Source organism: Cataglyphis hispanica, chromosome 1 (genome assembly GCF_021464435.1).
Source record: "Cataglyphis hispanica isolate Lineage 1 chromosome 1, ULB_Chis1_1.0, whole genome shotgun sequence".
NCBI lineage: Eukaryota > Metazoa > Arthropoda > Insecta > Hymenoptera > Formicidae > Cataglyphis > Cataglyphis hispanica.
In genome coordinates this window covers 5980020-5997364 of record NC_065954.1, presented here as the reverse complement: position 1 = coordinate 5997364, position 17345 = coordinate 5980020, and the positions used below count along the sequence as shown (strand labels likewise).

Sequence of the window (17345 nt, the reverse complement as noted above, 5' to 3'; positions counted from 1 at the left end):
AAAAATTTTATTTTAATTCATCAAGTATATGTATTATGTCATCGATGACAGTACGTATCAAGCATTCAATATATTAAAAAATTCCACAATAAAAAATTAAAAAAATTGCATAATTATCATAAATAGCGAAATCGGCAACATATTTGACATATACTTGAAGATACTTGGAATGCTTACAATCAGCAACGAATCAAAGAATCGCTGGTAAATTCTCGATATAGAAAAGTGTCTCGTCAGCAGCTACATAGAACTCGCAGTATTAGAAGCCCATATCACGTAGTGGCTCATCAGTGGTGAAATTGGCCACTCTTCTCAGACATCAAGTTTTCTTGACCTGAAAACTTGAAAACCATGCTGCTTACATAGGAATGCGACCGTATGTGTATACAATAGTACCATTTCGCCTTATATATATTTCGAAGTATTTTATTTTATTATAAAAATCGAAGAAGGATATAAGATTTAAAAATATAATTTTTATATGTTTTATGTTATTATATTTTTAATTATTATATTATTATTGTTTTAAATGTTTTAAAATAATTAGAGGATTGATTGACAGATTGATCTTAACTAACTTAATCTAATTATAGCATACATTATTAAATGCTATACCATATGCTATACCATAAAATAAAAAATATTTAATTTTCGATATAAAAATTTATCTGAATAAATACATCGATATCTATGACATAAAATTACTGGAAGGGTAAAGCAGTGCCTGAGCTGGGAAATACCGTGTGAATTACACTACCATCGTAGTGTACCGACATTGGTATCGCACCCCTACAACAAGGGGTAGTTTTCGAAATGGTCGGTAAAGAAGTCTCGCGGCAAAGGGTAGTTCGTTGCCGATGGAGCATTCGAACACCCCCTGTAAACTGTGCACTGGGGTGAAACTCGAGCGATGGGGTTAGCAGTCAGATAATTTTTTGCCGTAACGAATCGACTGCAACGGTAACATCTGCTGCAGTTTATCGATGTAATCGTTTGCTGATAAGGCCTCGTCAAAATATTTCGCAAAATTCAAGTACAATAGCGTACGCGTAAAAATGCTATTAATCATAATAATATTATTGCCTCTAGTTGTGCATTAGCAGTCATTAAAAAATTTTTATATATCCAACACTGCATATGTATACTTGTCTGATATATTGAATTGTACGATTAATGTTTTTGAATCTATATTTGAATTTACTTGATGTCGTTTGCATCATTATATCAATGCATAAATATTTTACTCGCCGATGAAGCAATTCTCCGAATATATCGAATGCTTTGAGCGCGATCAATCGAACGCGAGGGCGAATCCACTGTGCGATTTTGTGTGGCGTATTTTACTGCGCTGCTCGTAAATGCTCGAACATCGTCGTTCCGGAATATCGATTTCACGGCTGCAGATATTCTTGCACGTGTCTCAGCTCGTGCCGGTGCTCCTACTCGTAAATGCGAGGTTCCGTCGTCACTCCCCGCCGACGGTCACCGACAAAGTCGGGTCAGACGTCAAAAGTGAGTGACAGTCGTGCCGAGCCATTTTCTCTTATGTATAACGGCCCGACACTTTGCAATAAGAAGATATGACAGAAGGCCGGGAATGGCCGATATTTCTGACAAGTGCGCGCGCAAGCGAGGATAGATCCACGGTATTATAGACGTTTCCATTGTACCTCATACCTTGGGTTATCATTATCACTCTGTCTTCACTCTGAATTATATACGTAAATGTCGGAGTACGATGCAAGCGCTGCGAGATACTTGTCAGCGTTTCAAAGCTTTCGCCATGTTACAACGCGTACCCTCGATGCATTCTCGTTCATTTTTAATAATATCGCTATGTCGTGTGTGTCGGACCGTTTTCATTTTAGTTTTAAATAAACAAATATGAGAATAAGCAGAAGCAATGTACTGAGGTAGCTTAAGAAATGCTAATCTCACACGAGATAAACTTGCGCAACATATACTAATGTATAACTTATAAATATCTATACTGAACCAACTTATGTATTATAATGTAAGAAAATGTGTATTTGTTATAGAAGATTTATATAAATATCATGAATTTATGAATTGTAAGTAATGCATTTCCGTTACATTTTCTACTCGTAGATAATATTCGATATACTATAAATAAGACGCAAGAATGACATAAAAAAAATAGCAGGGTATATCCATGAAGAGAAACATAAAATAAATCAAGCGAATAAGGCGATAACGATATTGCTGTGAGATATTGTATTGTGCAATAGTATTGACTACTGCGTCAGGAAACCATTATTATATTATCAAATATATATTCAACAAAACTATATTTTAATTATATATAATTACATACTATGAAAAATGTAATGTTATTAACAAAAGTAAACCTGCAACTTGTGTGTAATGACTTATATCTTTGTATTCGTTTACAGTTGTTGATAATTAAGATAATTTTATTCTGTATTAATAGCTAAAATAATATTCCATCTACCCTTACGCTAATGAATCTGATTCGTCTTTTAAAATCGATAATATTATTGCAAAGAAACATTCAATTTAGCAAACTAACAATAAGACAAGAAAGAAGAAATAGAGAGATAAAATTTTATTAATTATTTCATAAATTATTGTAATTCTTCGTTTTATCTTAATTATATTTTGAAGTTAAAATCATGTGTGTGTTGACGTAAAAGATTTCACAAATACATGCGTGATATTTTTACAAATTTAGAAAACAATAGAGGGAGAAAGTGACGATACTTACGTCTCGCTTGACGTAGCAAAAAAGAACAGGAATGTGCGCAGGTCAAACTCCTCGCATTTCTTTTTCCATTGACATTGGAGAGTGATTAAAAACTTGATCCTACCGCACCGTTCCATCTTTATCCGTCTACCCATCAATCGCATTCTCGTCCTTGGAGTTCGTTTTACTCGACCTCCAACCTTTCGATATAGGATAGCGGACAATATGGCGGAATAATTGTTGTTCAGAGTGAACTCGGGGACGATGAGCCAGGGGAGCCGGAAGAGGCTTGTGCGGGAGTACAGGCAAGGGAAGGAGAAAGAGAGAGACTCGACGGTGTCGGATTACTACTGGCATTGTGAAGTCCAGACATAGGGAAGAAAAAGAAAACAGCAACCGGGGGTGAAGGAGTATATAAGAACAGTGGCACGAGAGTGGAAACGGCGGATAAGGTGGAGAAAAGATAGACAAGACAGAAGCGGGGGACGAGGCAGAAGCAGAAAAGGGAGAAATGTAGAAGAAGTTATTAGAAATACCGTAAGAGAGTACAATACCACAACCACCCCAGAGTAAAAGAGTAAGGATGCGAAGGCGGGCTCACCTCCAGTTCACTCTCCTCCTGCCTCTTCCTTCTGTATCCCAGAAGCCGTCGAAGGAGTCGGCTTTCGTGGAACGTCGACGGAATCGAGATGGCGCGAGGGAACGTCGCCGACGCGAGAAAAAAGAAAGAAAGAGAGAGAGAGAGAGAGGAAGAGAGTCGCCTGTATCTTGACGCTTTCTTTATTTGCCGCGATTTATTTTATGATACACGCGCGCGCACTAACAGCGACACATAACAGGGCCACACACAAGCGAGCGGAGTCCTCGGTACCTTGTGCCCGGCCGAGTGGAAAAATGTGATATTCTCTGACAAATGGACGATGGCGGCTCGTGGCAGAGATGTACGTTTAAATACGATTGTTTATTTCGTGCTCGATTGCCCGCTAATACCAATTTGTGATGTTTCGCTGGTTTATCGCTCTTAGCCGCTACATTCCAACGAAAAGCACTATACACATTCCAATTCTATGAAGAGATATAATCGTCTTATGTAATTCGACACATTCATATAATAAGATATAGAATTTGCATACGATGTGTTAATAAAATTGCGTTTACAGCAGCGCCTAAAATTACTGAATAATATTTCGGCCGCGAAAAATAATTTTTTATACTCATTTTAGAGCTAATAGCGTGCATATTCGCGAGGTAATAAACATGCAATTTATATGACCAACTTAATAGTTCTCTCTTGCCATAACTGTCGTGTATAACTATTATGTATTACATGTGCGCAATTTTGTACATCCCTACTATTAGATATTGACCTGCCTGTCTATTAGTGTAAGTCAGTCTAGTCAATATTCTCCTACACGCATCCATATTTAGACAAGCTCATATTGCACAGTAATCCTTTGTCACGTTACTAATATAATATCATTGTGATCTTATCATTAATGTCATGCAGCATGAATCTATAGTCTTACATGTGTCATTACAACATAATCCTTAATGTTTATCTATTGTTAGAATAACTTTTCATTACAAGGTTTTCAGGACAAATTTTCATTACAAAGAATATAGAGCTTCCGTCTTTAGAAGTGCATGCGAGATGATTATATTTTAGAAAATTTCTAAAACAAGTTCTAGAAAATTTTTTATACACGATATGGTATTGATTATTACAAGTTCTGAAGAAAAAATTCAAATAACATTATGCTCGTGTTATATTTTTAAAGCTGAATCTAATTTATAGACAATATTAATAATTCTAATTTATAGACAATATTAATATTAATAGTTTTCTATAATCAAATATTGCTATTATTTTCAACGACATGTTACAAATACATGTGGCGCATGAATCTCATAAGTGCAAAATGAGAGACCTTTCTTGAGGTGTTGGTCAGTTGTCGAAAGGGGGTGTCGGGGTGAAGGAAAGGGATGAGATATCGATGGCTGAGCGAGCATAGGCGGTAGTAGTATGGGCGGCCGTAATTGTTATCCGATAGAGACTAAGGGAAAGAGCCGCCAAAGGATGGATGTGACGTCATCGGGAACAGTTTCACCTATAATTGGATTTATGATCGGTGTACCTTCTTCTGTCTGTCCTCTCTGCATTTATTGAGTTCGAAAATATATTATTTAAGCGTCTCGATCAAATTTATGACAAATACGTACGCGTATTATATTATTTGATACATGAATATCTAAAGAGCCAATGGCTCGTTTTTCATCAAAATAATATTCAACTAAATATAATTTTTTTTAACTGAATAATTGACCCACATATAAAAAATATTATAAAGTAAAATATTTGATATTTGAAAAAAATAAATATTATATTAAGGATCGTAAACAGAGTAACACTCGCCTGATCTCGAATGCACCGATAAATGCATTAATAGCACAATCATGGTACGATCGAGGAAAGTTTTAATTACAAGTATCAATTCGCATAACTCGGAGCCGAGAATTCAAGACTTCTCCAGACACGCTGAATGAAGTTCAGATATGGTACATATCGCTGTACGTCGACGGAATCATTCCTCGCAAGTTTTAATTGCCGCTGTCTATTAATATAACGATTATGATAACGATATATCTGTGCTCATTAAAGACCGGCTATCCGAATATTTCAGTCTTTTACGGAGAATAGAGATTCTTCGGAGTTGAAAGAGTTCTTGCACGTGACGATAATAAAACAAATTATTCTCGGTTATTATATAAGGTTGATAAGATAAATTGAATCTATTTATACATCCTCTCGATGCGCTATGCGCTTTGCTATTCTCAATCGTTGATTTAACTATCGGTATATGCGTTACATATATGCATACATATATACAGTAAAGGCATAACATCATGAAGCTGATTTCACAACGATATGCTTCTCATGCTAGTTGCACCAGCTGAATTGCACTGATTGTATTGTCATGCAAAATATCATTTGTATTGACTATTGTTCCGTTCATATTGATTATTCTGCAACGTAACTGTTTTAAAATCTTCCTCATGTACATTTTTCGTAAATATATTTTTTTTATATTTGCAAATGTACTAAGATGATACTATAATATAGTCTTTTCAAATGCTTATCTACAATAATAACCCTTCCCTGAATATATAACATCACTGAATATATAAACATTCGCAACACTTAAAAAAAAAAATATGAACGATTATTTCATTATTATGTTGTTACACATATGATTGATTTTTAAACTAATCCATTTGTTGTAATAATTTAACCGAAATGTAAAAAACCATTTTTCACCTTACAATAGAAACAAATCAGATTTCGTAACGTTGGGACTATCTATCTGTGCTCGAAAGGATTTCCTCTAATCTTTTTCAATAGTTAATGGGATCAGAACGTTAATCAATCAAGCGTGAGGCAATTAACGTAACCTTTTGACAGGCGTTCTGTCCAAGATGCGAGCATCTGACGTGAATTTCTTTAATCAGTCACCCTCAATGCGAGAAGTAAAGAGACGATGGGACACGAAAAGTGAAAGAGAAAGACGAACGGAAAATAAGTTGTAGCACAAAATGAATCGCGCAAGTGAAACTGACAGGTAATTTTGTAATAATTAAAGAATAACGATTGTACATTTACTTTACTTGCAAAATCAAACTGACAATGAGAGAAACTTAGAATAAAATCTGTACTCCGATTACAGGTTACAAGAATATCTTTTCAAATTTTGTTACAAATACATTAAACAATTAATTAAATTAAATAATATCCTAATTAATCACAGAATATTCATTATACAAATAAATAATATCTATGTGGCTTTCGAAAGATAAAGAAATTTCCATGAGAATTACGTTATTATTCTGTGAAATATAGAAGAAAAAAAATTGTTCTCTTTTTCAGATTATTTAATGAAGTCATCGCTCATTTCCTTCTCGCCCTTCAATTTCGATTCATCCGTGATTTTAAGAACGTACCTAACAATTTGACTTTCTTACTTTGCGCTCGTCGGACTACCCTTGAGGAAAATTGCTACCCATTTTTCTCCGTCATCCAGACTCACCCCAATGAGCTGCTGTGAGTTAAAATCGAAAACTCAATGGTACGAAGACGCGTATCTTGCTTTTAGCAGAATAATCCTATCCCAATAAGCTTGCAATGTAATAAGCCACTTATTCTTGCTTTCGAAAATTATTTCAGATGCACGAATCAAGATAATGTATGAATTTAGTTGCAATAGCTGACAAGATAGCGTGAATGCCATCATCAAGCTATATTGCATCCACAAATTATACCGAATGCTGATTATACCAAATGCGGTATATAATGTACAATGTCGGTTTGCTCTGCAATACACACAATTCGTATATTATCTACATAAATATCACAGAAACATAGAGACGTGTGACTAAACATATGTGTATATACAAAATCAATCTTTGATGCATTATTAAATATAAACAAATTAAATTGCTATTATTATATCACGGGGCGTAATAAATGAAAATTATCGCAAAAGTTTTTTAAAATTGAGAGCTAATTTAAAATGTTCAGCGTGCTCGTTAAGGCAGTAAAAAGAAGAAGAAAGTTAAAGAAAAGCCCTACCATGGAAGTTGTTAAATATCAAATAGGATTCGCCCCATTACACCGAAATACCCTCGTAGCTCGGCTAGTCCTACTTAGCTTGGTGCTTTCTTACTTGCACCCTTCCTACTAACAAGGCTATCTGCTTTTATCGTTTCAATTCACATCATTCTCTGCCTAGCAAACTGTCATAATTTTATTATTTTAAAAGAGTAAATTATTTTACCATCGCAAATAATACGATTGATCGATTAAATATGACGTACGCGCGATGACAAAATATACTCTTCTAAAATATAAAACAAAGTAAACTTAGAGATATAAAATAAATTAGCACATGAAACTAATATAATTAGATTTCATAACTTAAAAAATGCTTATAAGTAGAAAATAATAGATATAAGTATGAAAGACAAGTAATACTTTTAATACGTCTATATTTCTTGTGATATAAATATGAAAAATATTGCTGTATTAAATTGATACGCTATAATGGAGATAAAAAATAAAACGACTATCCAAGGAAAGTTTTGCGTCTCTGATTTTTACCTCAAACCACGGCAAGAGCAATTACTTTAGGAATGATCGTCACGGGATAGGGCAGAGTGAACTTGCTTAAGGGAAGCGCGCAGGAGGTGGCACGGGATGCAAGAAGTGGATTGTGCAGCGACAACGTTAATAAATCTCTGGTAATTAGAAAGAATGTCCCGGGGAGACGAAATTGCTAGTGGGCCCGACTCGGTCGGCCTGTTCATTTTTTACGCTACACGAGCGTTAAGATCTTTTAATGCTAGGTTATAAATGATTTGCGAAACCGGAGCGCTATGCTCCTCGTGATGTACCATATATATTCAGACAACCCGACAACCACTTGCTCGTTAATCACACCGGATTTGTTACAATTAAATTTTAAAGTAGGCTGACTCTCAAACGATATCACTTTATGCAAAACGGATTAATTAGCAGTTCTTTTATGAAAAATTTACAATGCTTTTAAGAACGATATTAACAATTTCACTCCCATTATCGTTTTAATATACTTCAATTTCTGCAATGTCCAATAATGAAATATTATATTTTAATGCATTCATATATGCTTCAATGTATCTTTAACATTGAGAATCAATGATGCAGACTCGAAGTATGAATGGATCAATAAAAGCATGAATCTTTTCTCTGAGTTCTCGCTCGCGACAGAAGAAAATCATTATCAATGCTTGCGCAAGCCGTAAATCAAAGGGTAATAATTCTCCGGGAGGGAAATATAGTTAAACGTCTCAATTGCAGTTCGCGCCGCGCCGGCAAGTCCGGTTGGCAATACTAATTAAGTGCTAGTGTATTCTCCTGACGGGAAACCCCTAGAATCCGGAAACGAGGGTAGATGTAATTAGGATGAGTTGTGACGCCTGTAGCAAGGAACCCCTGGCTTCGTTGCTTTCGCGCTTCTCTCCGCGATGGTACCGAACAAACACACACACACACACACACACACGCATACGCTTGCGTGCATCTCTCTATATACAAAATGCACACAATACAGATGCAAGCCGGTTGTTATCACCAATTTCAAGCTCTAATCGTTCCAACGCGCAAAAGCGCGAAATATTAACTTACAAATAATGCACGCCGTTTCTTAATCGCGATCATAGATTGCGAGAATTGTTGTGCATAATCGATGCGTTATCCTCTCGACTTGGCCCCATCATCCTCACAAGAGACATTGCGCAATGCTCATCTACGATCGTGGGAATCGCTGTTGCAGCGGCTAGTTGGACTCCTATTAATGTTGTACAGTCGGCGCGTCGAATTAGCATAAAGTTCTACGTCGGAATGCCAACGCGCCCGGAAACCAAACTTTCGTCAAACTTCGTGTGCAAACTACGCGTGAACTACGCGATTATAATGTTTTGCGACGTTTCGTTCGTGTGTTGATTTTGTTTAAAAAAAACCTATTTTTCGAAACATACATGAAGTAAGCTTACTAAAACAATCGAAAAACGAAAGGATACAAATTCTAGAATTGTGTACTTTTAATTCTTGGTAAATTTTAGCAGCACAATATAAACGTATTAATTATACAGGCCAATAAAAAAAATTTTTTTGTCAAGTAACTCTAATTAGAGAAGGTGTTTCTTATAGATTTTTGGCCACAAAAATTGGCCGCTGTCCTAATTGCTCCACATCAGGTTTTAAAGGTATTTTGAATTTTAAAATGAAAAATTGTTGCTTTCTCTCGCTCTTAAAATTCTTTAAATATCTTTAAAATCTTTCAAAATAATTTTAAAATCTGACGTGATGGAGCAATTAGGATAGCATCATTTTTTGTGGCCAAATATCTATACTCTGATCAGAGTTACTTGACAAAATTTTTTTTTGTCGGCTTGTGCTATAAATGTTTGCATATAAATGTTATATATATCTGACCTATAAAAATATATTTTTATATGAAAACATATTTTCAGTTTTATGAATAAAATTATTCTCTATTCAAAATATATTTAAATAATATTTAAGTGTAATTTAAGCACAAACACACATGGAAAATTAAGACATTTTGTATAATTTTTGGCACTTACAAATTAATGTTATAAAAGTGTCTTCGTTACGAGTCAAAGAAATTTTATGCACCTACTTTCTCTAATTGCTGGACGCTACTAAATTTCCTTGACAGAATCAGCCACACCCCGTCCAGTACTCATCAAGATAAAAGTCGGAGGATGGAAATACTTAGCACAGAGAATGAAATTCCATCTCTCTTTCAGTTGGAAATAATGATAGAAATTCTGTCTGTATCTAAAATACTATCCCATTTTCCACACATTAACATACATGCTCGCTCTTTACAGGCTTAATGTGATTTAATGTAATTTTTTTATAAATTCTGAATATTTTAACATTTTGAAATTATCACGTATTCTCCTGTTGTTCTCAAATCTTCAAAGATGTATAATATTTTTTATTGGAAAAATATATTTGAATAAGAACAGAATAGCTAATGACAATAGTAATGCTTCAAAAAAAAAGTCAAACTTTGAAAAAACTCATCCGGCTAGGAAGTACGGTTGCGAGAGAGCATTTTACGGTATGTAACGATCGCGTGTGCGGGGTTACTTCGTGACTCTTGAATAATAACGAGTATGATAAGACGGCCTAGCATTAACAAATAAAACACTTTCTAGACGGAAATAAGTGGTGTTCCGGGATCTAGATAATACCTAATAGAAAAAGTTTGGCGACCGGTTAAGTTTTCGTACTTTATGTGGATCTTTTCGTAAAATTAATTTAATACGCATTGGAGCGGAAGAGGAGAGAGAGAGAAATCCTGTCAGCATTCGAAGATAATACAATTGCACGAATTACCATTACTATATTATGTCGCAAACTCAATGCAAAACGGAATAAAAGGTCTTTTTAATTATACCGTCTCTAAGCATTCCTCGTACTGTCACTGCGCCGAGTAAGTATTTACTGCACCCGCAATTACACTACGATTGAAACGTGACAAATTTTTTTTTTTTATTTCTTCGCGGGGGATCTGTTATTTCATTGAAAGGTCGTCGATATTCGTGATGCTTGCCTTTAAAAAAACTGATAGGCGAAATGAAATACGTCATCGTCGATGGCGATATTTCATAGTTCCGGATGATCGATTCCGATGCAAAATTCCAACGAGAGACATCCCATACCCGCCCCTTCGCGACATCGTACCAGCTGCAAATTAAAGGCGTCTTCTACACGCCAGGTGCCATTTTCTGTAAAATATTCGCTATCCTTATGCTTTTGACATTCGTAAAATTCGCTCTACGCAAACAATGACTCGGACTTTGACGCGACCCGCGTGACTTAATTACCGCACCCCCCGCGACGAAAAAATCCTCGAATTTCTTAAAACGATCAAGCTGTCGTAATCCGCTTTCTTAAGCTTTCTTAAGTTCGAGAGGAAGAAGTACGACTTGAGAGCTGCGGCTACATTCGAATAATTAGCGAGATGGGATACTTACCCGAGTATCCGCAGTAGGCCGCATAGCAGGCAAAGAGGCGAGAGAGAACCTTGAGAGACGGCACAGTGTGGAGACTCCTCGGTTAGTTGTAACGCCGATCTGTAATTTCGATAATTATGGGTTAATGCGTTTAGCCACGTTAGCGACATACATAGCGGGAACATGATTCCAGACGTACGTGAGGTACCTGCAAATTAATTAAACAATTGCCATACTGGATACAAGTAACCCATAATTGCTCAATTGTTACGTGTTTATTATCAAAATATAAATTCTATGCAAATCAAAATTACAAATCTTATTCATTCTCTCCTAAAACTGCGATATAAAAAATTGTTAACTTCAAAAAAATATTGACATGTGATTTTATAATTTTTTTGTTTTACTTAAATCTATACAATATATTATCATTTACGTGAAACGTTGGAATAAAATCGTTCGTTGCTACTAACAGTCTGATACTGCTGTTACTTCTTTCTCTACTTTATTATCAACTGTTTATCAGCCGACTGTTATTAGCAGTCACTGCATACGATCGATATGCGGAAGCGCGCGTTGGTCTAATTTACGAAAATTCTCGACAGGGAAAAATCTGCGGTGTATATCAATATGTTTACGCGGCAGAGGCGTGCGTCAACACACGCTCGAGTTTTGACGGCGCTCCTTAAAAGCTTTTCCCCGCGAGCAAGAAGCTTTCCTTTATGATGAAACAATACGTCGTACGTCGCCTTTTTCAGCCACCCGCATTTCTTCCGTTCCACCGGCGACCTCGTCTCGCCCACTCACGGTTTTCGTCGCCTCCGCCCTATCTGCATTCCTAGTCCCAACGAGCCGCAAAGGAATTCCAATTTTAAACAAAAGTTTCCTGACGGCGGTAACCTCTCTCTGGCCTTCCCTCTCCGTTCCGCTCCTTCGCGTCTCTACCTTCTCTCTGCTGTCGGCATCGCGGATTCTAGGCGCGCGTTCATGCATGGCCCAACCATGAGCTAGGCACATCGCTTCTTTGTCTACTCTAACATGTTTCGTTTATGTCTTCTCTACCCATTACAGAAATTCTGCTGCTTCCTCGCCAAGTGATTTTTTCCCTTATTTTATGATCGCAAAATTGTTTCATTTTATTTCCAGTTATGTCTCGATATCGAATATATTTTGCATTATTTATTTATATATGTATAGAAAAATTATAAAATATTACTCAAATATAAATGATAATCCGCAAAAGAATTTTGAAAAACGGATTACAATTATCTTCTGTATCGTATTTTTTCGAATGAAGAATTGTATTTTTCATTTAGTGAGAGAGAGAGCGAAAAAAAATGGAAGATACACGAAGAGGAATCGCAAGGTGTACGGCGTATCGAGCCGCGAGTCTCCAGCGCTTTCTCTCGGATCGCCTATTTTAATGCCCCTCTCCGCGACTGCGGATCGTCCGGGTCAGAAAAAAACGTGAGCGGCCGACGAGGAAAATGGTAGCAAGGGCGACGATAAACAAACGCTAATCCATAAATCCTCTTGCAAACGGTAGAAAGCACGCGCAATATACGTATCACCGACTCGAGACGTACATCAGTGCTGCGTCTGCTGCAATATCGATAAAACATTGATCCGCCATTCGTGCCCGAAGTCTCTTGTATAGGATTCGCAATGCCGTTAGAGGCATCCCCCGCGCCCGACGTTCACAGATACATCGAGCAAGCGTGCATACAGAACGTACCACCGTTTCGACGGGATTATATCCGATTCTCTGCCTGCGTGCACCCGCTACGCCCGTCCGGGTATACACGTACGCGTCTGCCGGTATCGTGATCTACACGCGAATCACGAAAGCTCCACGCATAATTCGACGCTAATGGAATTTGGGTCGGCCCGATCTCTCAGCGACCGATCGCATGGCATAACCCGTGCGATTATTTGAAAAAAAGTGCGTGAAAGCGCGCACAGTTCAGGATAAACGTCCAGTTCTTTCTGACAATCATGATTTTCGTAACGCGCGTATAGTCTCGAACACTGCAATCTAATATAGATAAAGCAAATATAAATTAAATTATAGGACATTTTTTTACTCGGTCGTAAATTGTTGAAAATACAGGAATAAAAACTTTTATTATATCAAATGATATATCGAAAGAAAAAAAATATTATCTCTCTTATCTATAAAATCCTTCGCGTTTCAATAAACGACATTTATGTCGTACGATCTCAAAAATCGCACGACTCGTTTATATCCGCCGGATTCGCGACCATAGATTATTATTCCCATAGTTCTCTCCATTGTCGCGATCGCTTTAATCCAGCAGATCAAAGCGCGGAAAATCAGAAATCATCTGCATTAGCCAAGGCGATACTTGACATTAATCGTATCGTTATGAATTTTGATGGTCGATCCTAGCAGCTAACGTCCGCTTTTCTCCGGAGTTCGTGGTTGTGTCGGGCAACAAATTGGCAAGCTCATCTCTGAAGATGGTACTGTAATTATAAGGTCGGCGGCGAGAGAAGTGCAAGGGTTGAAATGTTGATGGACTAGAAAGAGAGAGAGAGAAACGAGAAGACAGAACTGGGGGAGGAAGCGACGAGGCGAACGGCGGCTCAAACACCGCGGCACAAAATTCACAATCTAATCCAACTAAGCAAATTACTCTCAACTTTCTGGGCGGCAGCTACGCATGCTGTCCCTTCACCTCGCATTCCCGACAACTTAGATCAAAGGGAGTCGGCGGCGTCCTTCCGCGCGAGAATATCGCGCTCGACGTTTCATCTCACGACACCCGTACTTCCGGCATCTCTCTTTTCCTCCATTTTGGTCGTTCCACAGACGCTGGCGTGTACAGAGTTCGGCTTGGTTCGGCGATTGAACGCGCTCGACCGTCCTGTAATCGCGATTAAAGCAAGGCTGTAACGAACGCATCAAAATACATAGTTCGTCGTGTATAGCGACATAAGTTTAACGCAACCAATCTCGCTGAAATATTTCATCATATTAATATTATTACTGATTTATATCGTGATTTTTGGCTTTATTTCTTGTAATAAATATCTCGTCATTTTTTTTTTTTACATAATTTAACACGTGTCGCTGAGCACTTTGAGTAAACTCTCTAGAAAATCAGTACATTTCATCCGTGTACAATTATAAACACATGATGACATTACAAAACAGATATATGGGTCCAAATCACTTCAACCATGTAAATTGCAAAGTGGAAAATCATATTGGAATAATTCGATCATACAAGTAATGATATCTGCACGATTAGACTATAAATCTGAATAGATTTTCGATCACGTATATCATTTAACGTTGATGAGCTCGTAATCGTGCTCGCTTCTGGCTAAAAGCACTTACAAGATAGAGAGGCGGCAGCAATCGACGTCGTCGGATCACCGATAGACGGCAAGATACGAGGAAAGGTAACACTTCCGGAACGCAATATCATTTGGAGCGAAGCGGACCGTAATTCCCACTTGCTTGGTCTTCGGAGGCGAAGCAGCGCAAGCTGCATCTGTTGATTATCCGACTGGTAAACACGGCGCATTGTTATCGATTGGGCCAACAATCTGCCGCCCCCATATTGACGCAATACTGCCTCGCAGTTGCATAATGAATGGTTGGCTAATGACCCTACGGAGCTTGCGGAAACCGCTGCGAGAGGATGACGGTGGGACCTGGAAGTCGAACTACTTCCGGCATCAAACATGTATCGCCGACACAAATGCGTTATCCGAGACATCCGTTTGAGAGTTGTCTGATATATCATTTATATTATATATCAAATTATTAAAAAAAAAAAAAACCTATTCAAATATTATAAGATTGTATTTTTAGTGTATTTCTGCAAATAATTTTATGTTTTCATATTTAATTTAACAGTAATTATATATCAATAGTTGAAATTATTATTTTTAACTATAAACAGATAGTATTTAGTATAATATGGGATTTCGCAAAAAAATTTATGCGCATACGTTTTCAACATCTTTTATTTCGCTTTCTTAAAATTATACGTTGTCTATGTGACGGTAAACACGAAAAGTTTTACATATTAAAATTATCTTTATGTAGATTACTGCATAGCGTGTAGAAGCAACAGACATCTAAAATAAAATGCGGGTCGCTTTGCATACATATCTAGTCAAGCATTCCTACCGTGCTTTCTAAGAAAAGTAGCTGCATTAATCCTCGAGACCCGCATAAACTGAGATTTATCTGTACTGAAAAATTTCATAATTATTATAAGCAGCTTTTATTGCACATGTAACTAATATTAATGTGGTAGAAAAATCGTTTGAAATAAAAAAAAATTTTTTATAATAACAATTAACGATATTTCCGCTCGAATTAATTACATTATCAACAAGTATTTGAAACTGTGCCATTTCTTGTTTTCAGCTCTGCTGAGTACGCGGAAGCTAATAAGCAGATTTTGACCACCAGCCTGACGCATCACTGTAAGTACATTATATCTAAAATACATTCTTAACATTCATAAATTTAACATCAATCTTAGAAATTAAATATATTTTTCAAAGAATAATTCTGTTTAAAAAATATAACGTTTAATTAAAATTTCTATATTAATTACCACAAATTTAAATAATTACAGTTAACAAAGAGTTTTTCATTCAGACGCAGAAAGAAATCCGGACTGTGTTTCCATCGTAGAGATGAGATTCTTTTGCCGTATAACGCTGCGACATAGCGAGACTTTCTTCGCATTTTCGTCGCGTGAATTATTCCTTTCTCGCGCAAGCTCAACGTCGTCTGCACCGTTACGCAACTTGTACTTTAGTACATCTCGACTGTGATTCTTTTGTAGCGGTAGCCGACTTTCCGTCACTTTGCACGGTTTGCGTTGCGAGAGATGTTGAAACGTTAGACAAGGGTCGCGACTTTCGCATGAAACTTCTTCCACTTTTGTCCTCCGGGGCTGACGCTATAACGACTCTAATCTCCTTACGCTCCAAGCTGTTTTTGCCGACCAAACGAAAGTACTTATAGCGTTGACCAGTCGGGTAAGAGACTTACAATTTACTTCTATCTAAGAGGCTTTGCAGGACGCGCAGAATGTTGTCGCTATTCTGGGCTTTATTTAATGTTCATGTCATTTTACATTTGCGCTACGACGCGAGTTTATCCTGAGACCGTCGCTGGATTTTCCTGCGAGTACACTCCAACGAACGCTATAACTTGGAAAGAGGCAAGAAGAGATGACAAAATTTTTTTTGTCACTAGAGTAACGGAATTAGGTGCAATGTCAAAGTCGCAAAAGAGCGACCACTAAAGCATTAATTCGCAATTAGGGGACAAAAAAAAAATACAAATCCTCATGTGACAATTGTATAACGCAATCTTGTAAATTTTACAGCCATTTAAAGAGTAGCTTCTCTTATTCTCGTAATTGCAAGAATAAATGTTGAATGTATATCCATGATTAGCCGGCATATACAGAGTGTTTCTAAAACACTTTAATCTAACTTTGCCAGAGAGAGAGAGAGAGAGAGAGAGAGAGAGAGAGAGAGCATGTTTTACTAAACAAAATAATGAGAAAAGTTCATATAAACAAACAAGCATCAAACGCTAACTTTTATTTACTTTCGTTATTTCACTTTTAAATTCGAGTGGCTGGGGTAATTTGTAATTACGCGCGCGTGAGTATTCATAGGATTTCTCCACTTTCCTAACGCGAGTTACATTTAAAATATCTACGATATTCGTTTTCTTTCCATGTCAATATTCGTAATAACATTTTCTCATATCATTTATACCATTTCGATTAATATAACATAATTACAAGGCGTTCATCATTTATGCCCGGATGTTCATTAGTGGCGAAATGCAAATGCAATTTGTTTCTTTGATATTAGACCGTCATCGATTACCTTTATAACCTGATAATAAGCAATGGAAATATAATTTAGTTCAATGATATTATTTAAATCTTATTGTTACAGAGAGCACACGAGATATGCACAATTCCGATATGAATCCGATAAGAAATGCTGAATGATTCATATAGCA

At 36.8% G+C, this 17345-nt stretch overlaps 1 protein-coding gene and 1 long non-coding RNA gene across 2 annotated transcripts in view; one reads left to right on the top strand and one right to left on the bottom strand.

Annotated features, from left to right (window-relative positions):
• The window catches only part of LOC126849324 (teneurin-a), a 420000-nt gene that overhangs the window by 112563 nt on the left and 290092 nt on the right, over positions 1-17345 (top strand). Inside the window, exon 3 of the mRNA XM_050591054.1 lies at positions 15717-15775. The gene's annotated coding sequence lies outside the window, so the exon portion shown is untranslated. The remainder of the gene's footprint in view (positions 1-15716; positions 15776-17345) is intronic.
• The window catches only part of LOC126851544 (uncharacterized), a 223163-nt gene that overhangs the window by 112444 nt on the left and 93374 nt on the right, over positions 1-17345 (bottom strand). Inside the window, exon 2 of the long non-coding RNA XR_007687696.1 lies at positions 11330-11428. This is a non-coding gene — a long non-coding RNA (uncharacterized LOC126851544). The remainder of the gene's footprint in view (positions 1-11329; positions 11429-17345) is intronic.